The sequence below is a fragment of the Balaenoptera borealis genome (genome assembly GCF_965194805.1).
Source record: "Balaenoptera borealis genome assembly, chromosome: 7".
NCBI classification, from domain to species: domain Eukaryota; kingdom Metazoa; phylum Chordata; class Mammalia; order Artiodactyla; family Balaenopteridae; genus Balaenoptera; species Balaenoptera borealis.
In genome coordinates, this window is record NC_138864.1 from 15,830,201 (window position 1) to 15,846,557 (window position 16,357).

The following is a 16,357-nucleotide window of genomic DNA, read 5'->3' on the forward strand; positions in this document are numbered from 1 at the left end:
TTTTCCCTTATAGGCTATTACAAAATATTGAGTATAGTTCCCCGTGCTATACAGTAGGTCTTTGTTGGTTATCCGTTTTATATATAGTAGTGTGTATATGTCAATCCCAAACTCCTAATTTATCCCTCCCCACCCACCTTTCTCCTTCGGTAACCATAAGTTTGTTTTCTGTCTGTGGGTCTACTTCTGTTTTGTATACAAGTTCATTCGTATGATTTTTTTAGATTCCACATATAAGTGATATCATGGTATTTGTCTTTGTCTGACTTACTTCACTTAGTATGATAATCTCTAGGTCCATCCATGTTGCTACAAATGGCATTATTTCATTCTTTTTTTATGGCTGAGTAATATTCCACTGTGTGTGTGTGTGTGTGTGTGTGTGTGTGTGTGTGTGTGTGTGTGTGTGTATATATATATATATATATATATATATATATATATACCACAGCTTCTTTAGTCATTCATCTGTCAATGGACATTAAGGCTGCTTCCATGTCTTGGCTATTGTAAAGAGTTCTACAATGAACACTGGGGCACTGATTAAATTGTATAGTGTGTGCAAACTATTTGGAAGTCTTTGTGTTTATATTACTATGGTAAGCACTGGTGTAGGAGTCTCTTATTTATCTGATAATCTAATAAAACAGACCTTCATGCAGAAGCAGAACCAGTTGTGTTTTTCTGAAATCTCATGAAAATGTATAACTGGCTAGGAAATGAAATCGCCCTTATTCGAATATGTAAGGAAAATGGATGCATCACTGATACACTGAAAAGTTTGTTTTTTCTTTTCCAGCCAGCCCAGCTCAGCTAGATCTTGGCTAAATGATTCTCCTTGATTTTCTGTGCTTCTCTCCTAAAATAAGGATTTTTTTTTTTTTTTTTTTTCTGGAGAAGAAGATTACCTGGAGAACTTGCAGCTCTTTCACCTAGAGTTTCAAAGTAAAGGCAGTATTTGTAAAGGATACTTACCATGGTAAGAAGTAACTTTTGTCAGCTACTCACGGCTTTGCAAAATCCTCCCTCTGAGGAAGGATTTGACTGAGAGTAACCTGGTGGCCACTTAGCCTTCCACAGAGACAGTGTGGAAATCCCTTCTGATGTTCCTTGTGAAGACTGATCCATTGTCCCCTTGGATCTCTCTGGCTTTACACAGTCCATTCCAATATTGGCTTGCTCTGCATCTACATACATCAGGACTGTCTAGTCCCTTTTCCCTACGGAAGACTTAAAATCATCTTTGGCAGAAAATTACCTTTGGCCATTTTCCATCTCCTCCCTTAAGTGGTCCCTTCTTTGTGCCTCATCCATAGTTCAACAGTTCTGCCATCTTGCTTCTCCCTTTGTTCCACTTTGTGACTATTCCTAAGATTAATGGATTAGAATTATAGATTTGAGAGTGCTGAGCCCAATAGAACAATGGCCTCTCTATATATCTAATATACTCTGATCGGTGGGGTATTAAATCATGTATTTATTTTTTCACTCAGTAACTATCATGGAACTGTTAAGAAAGAGTACCAGTTGACTATACTTTTCCTAGACATCATTCAAGCAATTTCAATGGCTGCCACTAAATAATTAGGGGTGCCTAGCTTTGTCTGTGTAAACTAAAATGACAAGTGCCCCCAACGATAGAAAACTAAAAGAAAATAAATCTTGAACCTGAACCCACTTTGAAAATTCTATAGAAATACATAACTGCATTAAATTTGATTTTGAAATTATACACGGATTTTTCCCACATGATATAACTCTATGGAAAAAAAAAACACACACGTGGAATTTCACTTTGGTAAGGAAGGGATCCCCTACAAATGCCCATGATAGCGTATTCACTTTTATTTGCTATCATCCCAGTGGTTCTACAGTCATTCAGAGAAAGGGGTAAACTTGGATCACAATTATTCCCTCTGTAGTTTACACTTCCTGGCTTTCTCCTCTGAAGAAGTTAGAGGCCAGCAGAGTCACACTGTGTCGAGGAAAACATCTCATTTTCTAGGAGATACAAAAAGCACAGTTGAGGGAAAATGTACATTTTCTGAGAAACAGACAATTGCCAAGAGAGAAGGACCAAGTTAAGTGTGTGAGTGACATAAGCGGCATGAAATTTGGCTGGCTAAATCAAGTCCATATTTGTTGACAGGTCTGCTTCAGCCAAAGGGCTAAAGCAATTATAAGATGGAGTCTCCGAGAAACATTCCAGAACAGATATTTGGAATGCTGGGGGCATCTGGGTACTTTAAACATTCTGTGATGTGACTGCCTGTGGATCAGGAAAGAGTTCCTGATTAAAGGTATTTTGAGTAATTGCCAAGTTGCTGGAATTGTCAGAGAGCCAGAAATGAACACTCCTTGAATCGTAGGACCCAGAGCTTGAGGTTGCTGAGATCAGAAGGCTGTTCCTTTCTCTGATCTGGAAGGTGTTATTTTTTGTTTTGTTTTGTTTTTTAAATGTTAAATGCAAAAGCCAGGAATGTACAAGAATGTATTTAAGAACGCTGCACTCATGATATGATCACTTAAAAGGTAAACTGATTCACTATCTCAGAACTAAGACACCCATGAGAAAAACTGAGCTCTATATAGGATCTGGCACCAATCAATCAATATTTACTGATCATCTATAATGTTCTCAGCCGGTGCTAAATGGAGAATTGGGAGTGATATTCAAATAGAAGGCATGGTCTCTAAACTCAAGCAGTGTAAACTCTAGGTAGGGAGCCAAGACTAACACATTTGAGTCAATGACCAGATTGGTAAAATTGAACAATATTTAAACACTAAATTGTGTAGTAAAGTTGTCAACATTATAGCCATTCAAAGAAGGAGGTTATCGATGAGTAGGTCTTGGTGCAGAGCCTTCCAGGATGCGTATGCTTCAGAGTCCAGAGAGATGGGAAAGTATTCCAAGTAGAGGAAAGGGCGTTGTGAAGAGAGACTTGGAGAATGACCTAGATGAGTAGAAATGAGATACAGGCTGGATTTTTGGTCTTTAAGGACTCTCAACCCTAAAAGGAAAATTAAACAAGAGCCTGATGAGATCAGCAGAACTCCATCTGAATAGGTATTTGGAGAGTTCCATGACATGACATTGGAGAGTTTGCATGATTTCACAATACAGAATGTCTAGAAGCATGGCAAAGGAATTCAGCCTAATTAGGCAGGAAATAGCAAGCCAGTAGTTTCCTTCAGCAGGAGAGCAAGGCTTTGAAATAAATATTTAGGGAAGATTAACCTGTGAAACCCTGTGAAGTGCGTACAGGAAAAAGAAGGCTGGAGTTAAGGAAGCCAGTAGAAACCAGGGTGAGTTGCCTAGTGAGGACAGTGAATGTTCAATGGGGAAGGGGAGAGAGAGGAAGGACATGAGGCGTCATGAAGAAAGCAGAATGCGATCACTCACTGGTCCCAGGGAATTCGTGGGCAGAGTAAGTCAAGGCTCATTTAAAGTTTTTAAGACTAAGGGCAAGAGTTTCTGTTACAGGAAGTTGCAAGGCAGGGAAGATGATGAATACGGCGTCATGAGTTTAAGGAAATCAATTTAAAAGACACAATAAGTCATTGGCAACGTGGAATTATAATTTGGGTAACGGCTCTTAGTGGTTCAGGTTTGCCATTACCTGCCTGCATGTGTAGACAAACCTCCCCATCAGAAGGCTTCCCTTGCAATTGAGATACTGTATTTTGCATAAAACACTTCCTATGTCTGTTTTCTAACACAGGCAGAAACCCACGTAGACACACACTTCTTTCTGGAGTTGAGATTTAAAAAGTCTATTCGAGTTCAGATAAGCAGAGAAGTCAGGGAAGGACACTCCAAGACAGTGGTTGACATAAACAAAGTTATGAAAGTCACAAAATAAGGAGAACAAAGGTAAAATAAGAGTGGAACAAAACTAGAAATCCAGCTCAACGTGATTACTTCCTCTAGAGATGTCTTCCCTGATCATCCCAGGCCAGGAAGATGGCTTATTGCTCTAAGCTGTTCCACTCAAATGGCACTTAAAAACTTATTTCCTAATTTTTTGTGTAAACCTTTAATTTCCATTCTTTGATAAGGTTTTAGTAGGCTAGATGAAGTCTAACCCATCTTGTGCTGCACAGAGATGCATGCTCCATAAAATCTTTCTAGGTTTTTTTAAAGGCCTTGTTTTATTATTTTTATGATGTGAGGTGACATGAAAAAATGTAAACAGGAAATAATCCTACTTCCTTCATGAAGTCATTAAGATGTGAAGACAGGCTTGGGTCGTGTAGTGGTTATTTGTCATCATTTTGGCTTTCCCTCCTATGTGTGAGAGATTCCCTGATTTATGAAGCTGAGTTGACCTCCTGCTCTAGAAGCTGCAAAGGCAGCATGACCCTTCCTCACTCCACCTTGCAACTGGGATATGGGTATGCAAATCGGACACACCCCCAGTATTTTGAATCTGGAGCTACTGACACAATGAGGGAGCAACAGTGCAGAAGTTGTCCTGGTGGCAGCAGCCACTTCCGATTTCCAGGAACAGAAGTGGTACGTGGGGTTGGTCACCAGGGCTGAGGATGGTGCAAGCTGCAGCTGCCCATGGAAGCCACAGCAGCTCAGTGGCCTGATCTTGTCCCAGTGCCTAACTGGACTTTCTCAGTGTCAGGCTGGTCTTTTGTTTTTCCAGTGTTTCTGGGAGGCACACAATATCCTTTCAATAAAATTTTCTCTTACATTTTCCAGAGTCAGTTTCCACATGAAACTGAGAACAGCAGATTCTCCATCTGTAAGTATTTTCTGTAGTTTTTAAAATAAGTGGGATATATGCCGATTCTTCATTTGGGATCCAGCGGACTTCACTCTCTCCAGCAGGTGAAATATAGCTGAGTCTGTGATCTAGGGATGTGTTCCCACTGGTCAAATGTTTGACCTTCAGCAGTTTCCCTTGAAAAGACATCAATCAATCTTGCCTTCTCTTGCTCGTGGGAATGGAGCAAGCTGCTGCAACCCTACGTGTCAACAGCAAGCTTGATGCCAAGATGGTCATGACACCCAAGATTGCTCTGGGCAAGGCCAGCTGGAAATCCCTCACCAGGACAGGACACAGTGGAACACCCACTGTGGGACACAGAAATGAGAGCTGTGTACGAAAGGGAGGAGGCCTCCCCTCTGTCCCCAAGGAACATCTGTTTATTCACTTGTTTGCTCATTCCTTCAATAAATATTTATGGGACACTTGCCTACTAGGTAAAAAGACACATTCCTGGACTTAATGAGTATGCGACCTGGCTGGGAAGATTTGAAGGCAATCAAATGAATACCATACAGTAGGGTCATTGATGTTATGGAGCTAGGAACAAAGTGAAGTTCGTAGGGAGGGAGGACCCAAGTTCACGTAGAGAGCCCATCTATGCTTCAGAATAAGGGAATACTGTTTTGTCGTGCAGGATGAATAGGCATTGGTAGAACATTCCAGGCATTGGGAAAGGTATGTGCAAAGATCCAGAGGTTTGGGGTGAGTACAGATGCCAACGATTCACTGTAGTGAGGATCTGGGTATCTGAGGGGGGAGAGTAGGAGATGAAAATTGGGCCTTTATCCTGGAGATGCTGGGGCCCCACTGAAGGATTCCAGCAGTCACCTCCAACTTCTTTCTTACTCTGATATTGCTGTTTCCTTTCTTCAAGGAAGCTGATGTGTTAAATCCTACAGTGTATGCGATGCTGACCGTTGTCTGGCACATCAGGGGCACACATGTTTTTCAGCAGCTCTTACATTATTTATAATCAGGGCACAGGAGTTGCAGAGCCCTTCTGGGTTTTCTTGGAGCCCGTTCACCTTTTTAGATAGGCCCAAGCTTTGTCCCTCTTCCTGGTGTCTGTTCTGGCTCTAAGGTATGCTTGGGCCTATCTATCCATCCTGCGGAACCTCCCTTGGTCTCTGCTTCATGGGGAGCTGAATGGGGGTATCACCCAAGGCAGCTTCCTAAGCCCTGCGTTCACAGGGAGCATTAGAGCCTTGCAAAATCACTGATCTTATTGTCAGGAGCTGGGAATCTTTCCTTTTACATCTTGGGAGGGTGGGTGAAGAGCTGTGCAGTGGGGGTGGGTGAGTGGGCAAAGGAAGATGAGAAAATTCGGCAGAGGCAGGGAAGGTACGCTGTCATTTGCTAAAGATGGGGATATTGTGCAAGCGAGCAAAGTATTTTTAAAGGGCATCTCTTCATGACAATACACGAAAAAAAATTTCTAAAGTTTATTTGGAAAATGTGAAACAGCTAAATTTACTTGCAAACCTAGTACATCTTCCAGCTAAGACTGGGCGGTGATAGGGGGAAAGATGGAGGGGGAAAGATGGATAGGGAAAGAAAAGGAGAGGAAAACAGAAACTGAAAGGGGGACAGAGAGGATGACACAGGGAGTAGAAGATGTTCAATATTTTAAAAACTACTCTAAATGACTCACTATAACTCACCATCTTGTACATCTTTTCAAACTGCTTTAAAAAAAAAACTGCTTTGATGACACTATCCCTAAGCATGATCAGACTTTCAAGAGCCCAGTGGTCCAGAAAACCTACTTCTACCTACGAAAAGACAAACAACAAAGACTTGTAGGAAAAATAAATCTACTTTGCATAAATAAGTATACAATCACATATATATGCATTCATTCAATCACCCTGACAAAAAAATTCAAAGGGTATTCCAGAGTTTAGAATATCACATTCAAAGTCACAAAGGGAAGAAAGACCATGTATGATTGGGCATTACCAGCTGCTCTTCATGGCTGAAGCACAAGTTACAGGCCAGCCAGTGGCAGGGAGTGTATCTTTTCTTAACTCTGGAACCTCTAAGGAAGATCCTGTGGGGTCAGGGTTCTCCTAAAGGTATCCAAGCACCTAGGCCACATGATAAGATCTCCGTTTTAGGACAATCATCCCGTGCAGGGAGCTAGGCTTGCTTGGAGGGAGTTGATCATGGAGACATGGAGATGGTTTACAGACGGTGTTGTAAGAGGTTGGGGCTAGATAACTCGACCTTAAGCAAAGTGGCAACAGTGCTGTGGATTTGGATGTAGTGACCAAACGGAGGTGAGTAGGGAGAGTAAGGGTTATGGGAGGGTGGTGGCTGAGAAAGAAGGAGTTGTCCAGGTTGCTGCCTCTTGGGTAACTAGGCAAACTATACTACCAACTGTCAAAACGGGAAAAATATAGGGAGATGTAGATTTGGCCGGAGTAATGAATTCCCTTCTGGACAGGAACTTTGAAGTATCCTATGCACTTAAGTAGCATACATTTGGAAACAAAATATATACAGGTAACAGTTGAAATCTTATGTATCAAATTAAGTCACCTAGAGAGAAATGACGAGGATTCAAGTCTAAAGGCAGAATTCTATACGGTGCTGTGCTTTAGGGTCGTTAAGGAGAGAAGAGTTTAGGCAGGATCCTAAAAAAAGAAGTCAAGAGAGCTAGCAAGGGAACCCAAGGACAGAGAAAGATGTCCTAGAAAAAAAAAAAATAAAAACATCTCATGAATAAAATGGTCAAGTAAGATGTGGACCAGGAAAATACTCTTCAGCTGTGACAGAAGTTCTTTAGTAAACAAATCACTCTACTAAGAACAGAAATGAATAGAGAGGGGCTGTTGGTGGGGAGATAAAAGGGAGCTAGCAGGAACCATCTGTTCTTTCAATGGAAAGACAGGGTGCCTGCAAGAGCAAGGCCAAGTGAGCTTTTCACACTTGCTAGAGACCAGCCCATGTTTACCAGCCAGTGGGAAAGGACTGATAGAGGACTGGGCAGATTCAAGATAAAAGAGAGGGAAAGATATTACATCTGTTAACAGGTTAAGGTAGTGGAGGTGATGGGAAGTCCAGAGCACAGATAGAGGGAGGAGTTTTGGTTGAGAGGTGGGGTAGTTCCTTCCTTGAGGCAGCGAGGAAGGCATTAAATGAAGTTATTGATTTACTTATAATTTGTGGGGGTCACCACCCTGAGGGTGTCCATATCTGAGAGGCAGGTTGGGTGTTTGAGGACAGTGCTTAGACCCTTGGAAAGGGGGATGTGGGGATGAAAGAGGAAGTTGACCATGGAAGAGGACTGCTGAGAAGGACCACAGACCCAGCTGAGGCTGGGAACCCTGTGGCTGTAGTGGCTTCGATCTGCGTGGGGTTGTGAATTCCTAAGGCAACACTTAGCTGCTTCCTTATGAGAGCAAGAAGGCAGGAAATTGGACTATTCCAGGTTGAGTGGAAATTCTTCTGTATCCAGGAATTCTGACACTGGGGCACCTTACAAACAGAGTGAGCTCTTACTATCCGTTTGTAGGAAATACAAGTTTAGATACAGGGAGACATCAGGTAAAAGTTCATAAACTGGGAGCAGACATGGACGTAGTGTTTAGAAAGCCTTTACCTTGTGTAAGTCCCCATGGGCAAATTCACACTTAAAAAAAAAAAAAAAGAAAGGGGGGGGAGAGAGAGAAAAATCAGGTTCCCAAAGCAAACCGCTAAATAACTTTAGCAGAAGGGTCTTGCTTTTCATTTCACTGCACTTGTTAAAGTAAACAGATCACTTTGAGGATGGGCTAAATAGATAGTCAAGGAGGTGGAATCTCAATTACCCTGAGGGACAGGGGTCTGGAAAACTGATGACTCACACTTGGTTTAGTAAATCCTCAAGCTTGGGACCCTGGCTGTAAAGTCTGGGGGCAGGGTTGTGTCGCTGTGTGTGCGCGGGCACATGCATGTCAAACAGCCAACAAGTGAATTTCTCTGAGACATATTCCTTTCATCAGCTTAAGAGATTCTGCAGGAATCAATTAAGCCCTGCATGTTTTCTACCAGAGATGAAAATGTGGCAAGAAATACCTTTTAGACTTCTTTAAGAAAAAAAAATAATATCCAGAACTAGGATTCCATTTGCTGGTTTTTTTCATTCACATCAGACTTTCCTTTGGAGGTAAACACCCTCTCTGCTGAGTATTGGGCGTTATGAGCCAAAGAAATCCCACCTCTCTGGTTGCCAACATGGCCCTAGCAAGCCTGAAGAAGGTTCTAGAATGGAGTGCTGGGTCACGAATACCCCCAAGAATGTAGGGCCAACTCTATAGGTCAAATCCCCCATAGAATTCTGATAATATGGCACATGACTAGGGCTCCCTAAGTTGTATTAAAGTTTTACAGATATCCTGCTTATTCATGAGTTACATACCTTCTCATTAGACTCTAATTATCTACCTTAAAATCTGACAGCAGAATCTCACTCCACGGCACTTGAATCTGAGAGACGGAAAAACTCTGTGGTGTCTCAGACTTACCATCGTAAAATTAAGAGTGTGAAGGGAACTTTGAGATCACCTAGACGAATGGTTCTCCATCACAGTGACAAAACTCACTGTCGAGTTATGACTAAGAGAGCAAACCAAGAATCCATTTTTAAAAAGATAAACATAGTTAAATATAAACAAGTTTTAAAAGAAACCATAAACAAAGTTAAAATATAAACTGTAAACTGAGAAAAATATTTTCAACACATATGGCAGATAAAGGATTTACGCCTATAATATACAAAGGACTCTTACAAATGACCCAAAAGTGGGCAAAGAATATAAATAGGCTCTTTACAAATAGCAAATCTAAAGGCCAATAAACATATGAAAAGATGCTCAACTTCTTTGCAGGTCAGAAAAATGGAAATTAGAGTAACACTAAAATACCATTTCTCACCTACCAAACTGGCAAACATGAAAAAGAGTGGGAACCCATAGTACTGGTCATGATGTGGAGAAAGGGGTCCATTCATACACTGATGGTTGATAAAAATCTGGAAATGCCTGTTAAGAGTAAAAGCACGTGCAGTCTTTGACCCAATAATTCCAACCTTGGGACTCTCTTCCATAGAAACTAAAGTAGATATTAAAAATATTAGTTACAAAGACATTAATTGCAGCATTATGGGTAATGACAAAAAACTTCAGAGTGCTCCAAAACAGGAGAATAAATAAATAATTTGGGGATATTCATACCAGAGGACATTTTTTAAGACATTAAATAGAATGAATGAGATCACTACCACTTGATTTCGAAGCTTTCCATGCAGAAGTGGGGAAAAAGCAAGAAGGCTGGAAGTGTGTATAATACAATCCCATTTAGAAAAATAGACAAACCCAGTATTCATACACATACATACAATGTATGTACTTTTATATATGATTACAGGGACGTAGATTTATAAAAGAATATATATCAGGTTGATACTACTGATTACTCTCGGGGGAACAGGGAGAAGTAAGTGAAAAAACCCCACATATATTAGTATCAGTGACAGTAAACCCACTTCCCTGGTGTAATTCAGTTGATGTAAAACTATTTATATGTGAGAGATGTATGTGTAGCAACACATGACAGGGCGGCCCCTGAATATTGATGGTAGATGAGATTTCAGGCCATTTTAATTTCCTTCTGTTTTTAAACATTTTCCATACTTGGTTTCATTTTTATAATTATCATAGGGAAAATGCATATTCCTGGGCCCCAACCAGCCCAATGAGGCAGAGTCTCTGAAGATGAGGCCTAGTTTTTCAAGCTCTCCAATGGATTCTTATGGACTTAAAATAGTTTGGTAGCCAATGATGTGACACAGACTCTCAACCACTGCCGAGTACCCCTCAAAGGCATCCCCAACAGATGGCCTCCTGCTTGAATGCTTTCAGGGGTGAGATGCTTACTCACTGCCTAGCGGGGTAGCCCTTTTCTTTTTGGATTAGATCTTATTGATACCACTTTTCTTTTCCTGATAATGAGTTGGAATCAATTTCTTGTGAGTGTCTGAAGTGACACTATAGTATTCAGGCGTTTGGGACCATTCATGGTCAGCCCATGTGGTCTTGCACCGTGATAACCTTCTCCAGCATATGGAGACTCAAAGATCTGGGAGAAAATCAATTTGTTGACTAAGGAGAGTGCCTATGTTATTTATCATCTAAATTGGGGTACATCTGAGAGTGAAAGGGGGCTCCAGGTGCCTGGGACCCTGGGATAAGAGCTATAAAGTGGGATTGAAACTGAGATGCCTGGCAAACCCATGACAAGTCGAGTTTTCTCTGTATGAAATATAAAGATGTACATCCGCTCATGTGTCTGGCATGTTCCCTGCTTCTAGCAGCTGCCTGCAGGTGCCTACAGAAAGCCATCACATTGAAGGGTACCACAATCAAAGAAGGAGAAATGAGCCAGTGGTGATCTTTGAACCTTAAGTAAATTCAGTTGCAATAAGTTGCCCCCTTTTTTTTCTAAGATTTTTTTTTTTGATGTGGACCATTTTTAAAGTCTTTATTGAATTTGTTACAATATTGCTTCTGTTTTATGTTTTTTTGGTTTTCTGACCACGAGGCATGTGGGATCTTAGTTCCCCGATCAGGGATTGAACCTGCACCCACTGCATTGGAAGGCAAAGTCTTATCCACTAGACTGCCAGGGAAGTCCCAAGTTGCCCTTCTTGATGGCTTTTAAAATGGTTACTTGTTTCTAGGATACTACCCCTTTAAAGAATATTCCACTACTGTCATCTTTCTTAGGTTTGTGTGGATAACTTTCTGTTTAAAGGTCAAGGACTATTTTTCCATCTTCTTTCGAATGACACACGAGAATTAGCCGCAACTTCAGTTGTCTTTAATACAGGCTCCACAGTCAGTGATGGTAAGTAAGGGCAGAGAACTCCGGGAAGTAAACCACAGGGCCACGGGCTCTAAGCTTTATGAGTATATGGGCGGCTCTGGAGGACCTTTGTGAAATCATGGGACACAAGGCAAGAGTTATTTATGAAAAGTCTCCACCAAAGCGTGGGCCTTTGCAGCATACTAGAGAGTTAACACACACACATATACAAATAATTAATCCATTCTTTATCAATTAGGGTGCAAATGTCTTTGAAATCTGTCTCACTTGTTTTTTCAGGACTCAAGCTATACCCCGTTATATAGATAGAGCCAAGTGATGGGTGGAAACAAGGTTAGAAAAGATGTTTAGACCCCATGGGGATATTGACATCACTTCTTGATTGTTTCCATTCTAAAACGTGGTCAGATTCTGAAAAACAAGCAGTCGCCAGCAACAACCAAGGGTTTTGTTTACACTTGCGAAAAGCTTCTGAGCAGAGCAGTACCACTTCTGGCCTTCTCTGGCTGTCCGTTTTATGGTATAAATTAATGGCTTTTTGGGTTTGGCCCAGAGCAGTGAATTCCTCTTCACAGAGTCACTTTTCCATAACGAGACAGTCATCTTCAGTCCCAGGCTGGCAAGAAATAAAGCAAAGAACATGAAAGCTCAGAGGTTTAGAGAAGAATCTCCTTCAGAGCCTCAGCCCCATGACCCATGGCCAGGCGATGTGGTAAATATGGTAAGTGTGAAACTAGTACTGCTCTTGCAGACACCCTGCTTTGAGGGTAATTAATGCCAGAGGGTGAATGTGACAATGTGGGTTTCAGGCTTGCCAGGTTCTCTCCTTCCGATGAAAATCTCCGGAGTCTCTTTAGCTTGAGTTTCTTGTGACCACCCGCCTTGCATTCCACGGAAAGGTCCCCAAAGCCAGTAATTGGACAGTCATGTTCCATTAGGCTGGTTCCTTCCCATTTCAGCATCACCCATTCACATCACATTCTCCCAACACTGGCCTCACCCTGCTGTCAACACCCAGCCCTGGAACTCCACTTTCCCTCTCCCTCCACCATGGCATTCTCAGCTGAAATATCCTAGGAGAATTTTTCGTGAGATTTCACTGGTACTTCTGTATTGGGCAAACAGCCCTCATGCCAGACCGTATTTCTACTCACTCTTCACTGGCCTTTTGTGGCCACCCTCAGGCATCTTCTCCCCATCCGTGTGGTTTTAGAAGGATCAGAGTCTTGTTCTTTCCTGCCCATCAGTTCTCCCTCTCACTCCTTCCATGCCCCACATAACCACTTTCTTGATTTTAGTGACCCCTTTTGACAGATACTTCCTTTTGACAAAGAATCCAAACTCTGACTTGTTTCGGTTCAGATGTTTGACAACAGTTTGCTACAGAAAATTGGATGTGAGAGAAAAAGTGAACTGAATTCTTTGAACTTTTGGAATTGCTTAGCTAAGGACATTAGTTTGGAAGCCTACAATATATATTTCAAAATGTGTATCTACTTCCAGCCTGGTTCTTGACACCCAATACACTTTTCAGTGGGGGAGGAAATACAGGCTAATTTCAACATGGCAGCAAATCAGTAGAATAATCAGTAATGTTTTCTAAATCGAAATTAAAGTGATTTTTCTTTTTAAATAAATTATCTGTTTAAATATTTGTGCTATTAGGCTATTCTGTTGCCTAAAAATACCCGGAAATGACTCTGCTTACTAAATCTTTAGCCGCTATAATAAATATTTTTACCCTGTTTAACTGGAAACTAAATGAGCAGGACTAAACATAAGCAGTTGTGACTCTGAGACATTCAGCAACATGGTTAGTGTGTCTGTTATGTGTTCAGTGTGGACACGGAGTCTCTCTTCACAAGGTCTGCATACTGGAAATCTCTGTCTTAAATTCTTAGACATATTGATCGCCAGCTCTCCATTTACGTACTGCCTTTAGCAATACCTGGCCAAATGTTCGGTTATCCAAAGTAAGAAAGATCCTGGGACTTTGCCAAAAAGGAGAGAAAAAAAACTATTCATCTGATCATTCATTTCCTTATTCATTCAAGATAAACGTATTGAACAGTTACATTTCAGAATAGTAGGTGCTCAATACACAGAAATACAAGACATGGCACTTGCCCTGAAAAAGCTCACCATCATTCAAAGTTATATGCTCAAATTCTCTCTTATGAATCAAAACAGGGAAAGGCCCATCTCTTTAGATAGTTCTTTTCCCCTTTATTAAGAGAAGGCCCTGGCTTTAAACCCTGTTCACAAAAGGTCAGTGAGAGAGAATCAGGCCAAGTTCAAGAGTGAAGCAAAGCCTTTGGAAAGATGCTCATCTGCTCTGGGAATCCATGACTTCTCAGTCTTCTTGCTACCTCACATTCTGCAGGAGTATTTCAAACCGTCTTTACTCTGATGGAACTCCTTTAGCATTTTGCCCAAACTCAAATCAGCTGAGGTCTGCCCTGGACTCCATGTCTTCCCTTCTGCGTTAGGTGGGGCTATCCCTTGTCTTAGCCAAGGCCATCGACTCTATCTGGAGTGTACTTGGATGCTACTCAATAACTTCTACTCTGTCCAGTATGTCCAACTGCCCTTCTCAACTCGATTATTTCTATTGGCATGAAACATGCTCAGGATTTTCCCCTACTCATTAGTTTAGTAATTAACCCTCTCTCGTCTGTAATTGTGAGTTGCATTTCCTTACCTCCCACTCATTTCTCAATTCATTCTAATCTGGATTTAGTCCCAACACTGGTGAAACAGTGGTGAAACAGTGGACATCTGTTCTGAGGACATCTATGACCTCCATGTTCCTAATTCAAATAATGATATAATTGTTTTAATTAATTTATTTAAAAAATATTTTCTCAAAGCAATTCCTGAGTCTTACCTTAAATGTCAAGTTGTCCTACAAAGCACCACCCATTCCTTCAGAATTTATAAGGCACAGATCCACTGACTTCTAATTTGTGCTGTGACTGCTGACAAGTCTGGCATCATTCTGATTCCTGATTCCTTGTGCATGGCCTGTTTTTTCTTATCTTTTTCTTTTCCCCCTCTCTGGAAATTTTAAGATCTTCTCTTAATCCCTGGATGTTTTGAAGTTTCCCAAAAGGGCTTAGTGTGTTCTGTTTCTATTCATTTTGTTGGTCTCCTTCAGGTTCTTTAAATTTAGAAACTCAGGTTTGGTTTCTGGGAATTTTTCTTATGTTATTTCTTTGACAATTTTCTTCTGAATATTTTTATATTCTCTCTTTTTGGAACTCTTGTTATTCAGATGATACAACTATGGCCTCTGTATTAGTCAGAATTCTCCAGAGAAATAGAACTAATAGGACAATAAGGGTGTGTATTGATGTGCATGTACACACACACTCACTCACACATGCATAATAAGGAATTAGCTTAAGTGATTATGGAGGCTGAGAAGTCCCAGGATTTGCAGTGAGCAAGCAGGAGACCCAGGAGAGATGATGGTGTGGTTCTACTCCAAGCCCAAAGGCCTGAGGACCAGGAAAGCGGACTAAGTTTTAGTCCAAAAGCCAGTAGGCTCAAAACCCAAGAAAAGCTGATATTTCATTTGGAATCTGAAGGCAGGAAAATACCAATGTCCCAGCTCAAGGCAGTCAGGCAGGAGGAGTTCCCTGTACTCAGCCTTTTGGTTCTATCCAGGTCTTTAATTTCTTGGATGGGTCCCACCCACAATATGGAGGACAATCTGCTTTCCACAATCTACAGATTCAAATGTTAATTTCATCAAGAAATATCCTTTTGGACACACCCCAAATAATATTTGACTCCATGTCTGGGCATCCTGTGGTCCAGTCAAGCTGACACTTAAAATTAACCATCACAACCTCTATTTTTTTCTCCTTTGCTCTCCTGCTTTCTATCGCTATCTTTTGGTTTTAATTTCTCAAAGATTTTCTCAACTTTATCTTCAATACTTCCTTTGAATGTTTTAATATCTGTCATCATATTTTCAAGTTCCAAGAGCTCTTTTTTTGTTTTCTGAATCTTTTTCTCCTTCTTTTAAAAAAATAAACTCCCTTCATGTTCTATGGATTCAATATCTTCTATGATATTATTTTCTTTTGAAGTTTTCTTTTGTAATTTATCAACACGTTCCACTCATTTTGTCTTCTGATGTCTTATAAAGCTCTGTATGGTTTCTCTATTGCCACTGCCAGCACCTTAGCCCAAGTCACCATTTCCTTTCACCTGGACCCCATGACTGCTCATTATGTCATTGACCCATCCCCCTGACCCTTCACTCTGCAGGCAGAGTGATCTTTCACAGTGCAAATATGATGGTGCTTCATATCCCTAGATAGTTTCCCCTGTAAGGTCTTACAACGCCTTCTCATATCACTGTCTACTCCTTCTCTGACCTGTAGCTCCCTATATAAATATATTCCATTTCTTAGATTTGCCATTCTCTCTCTCTCATATGAGAAAAATTTCACATACCCCTCCCTTTGTCTGGAAAGTTCTTCCCACATACATATATATACACCCCCTATACTTTGTCATATATTCAAACTTTTCTGGTTTTTTAGATTTCAACTTATTTGTTCTTCCATAGAAACATTCCTTAATAATCCATTCTAGATGAGATGGTTTTATTATACACACTTACAGGACCATATTCTTTCTCTGGGACATTTATTTCAGCCAATTATTCTGTATTCGTTAATGTGCTTAGTTAT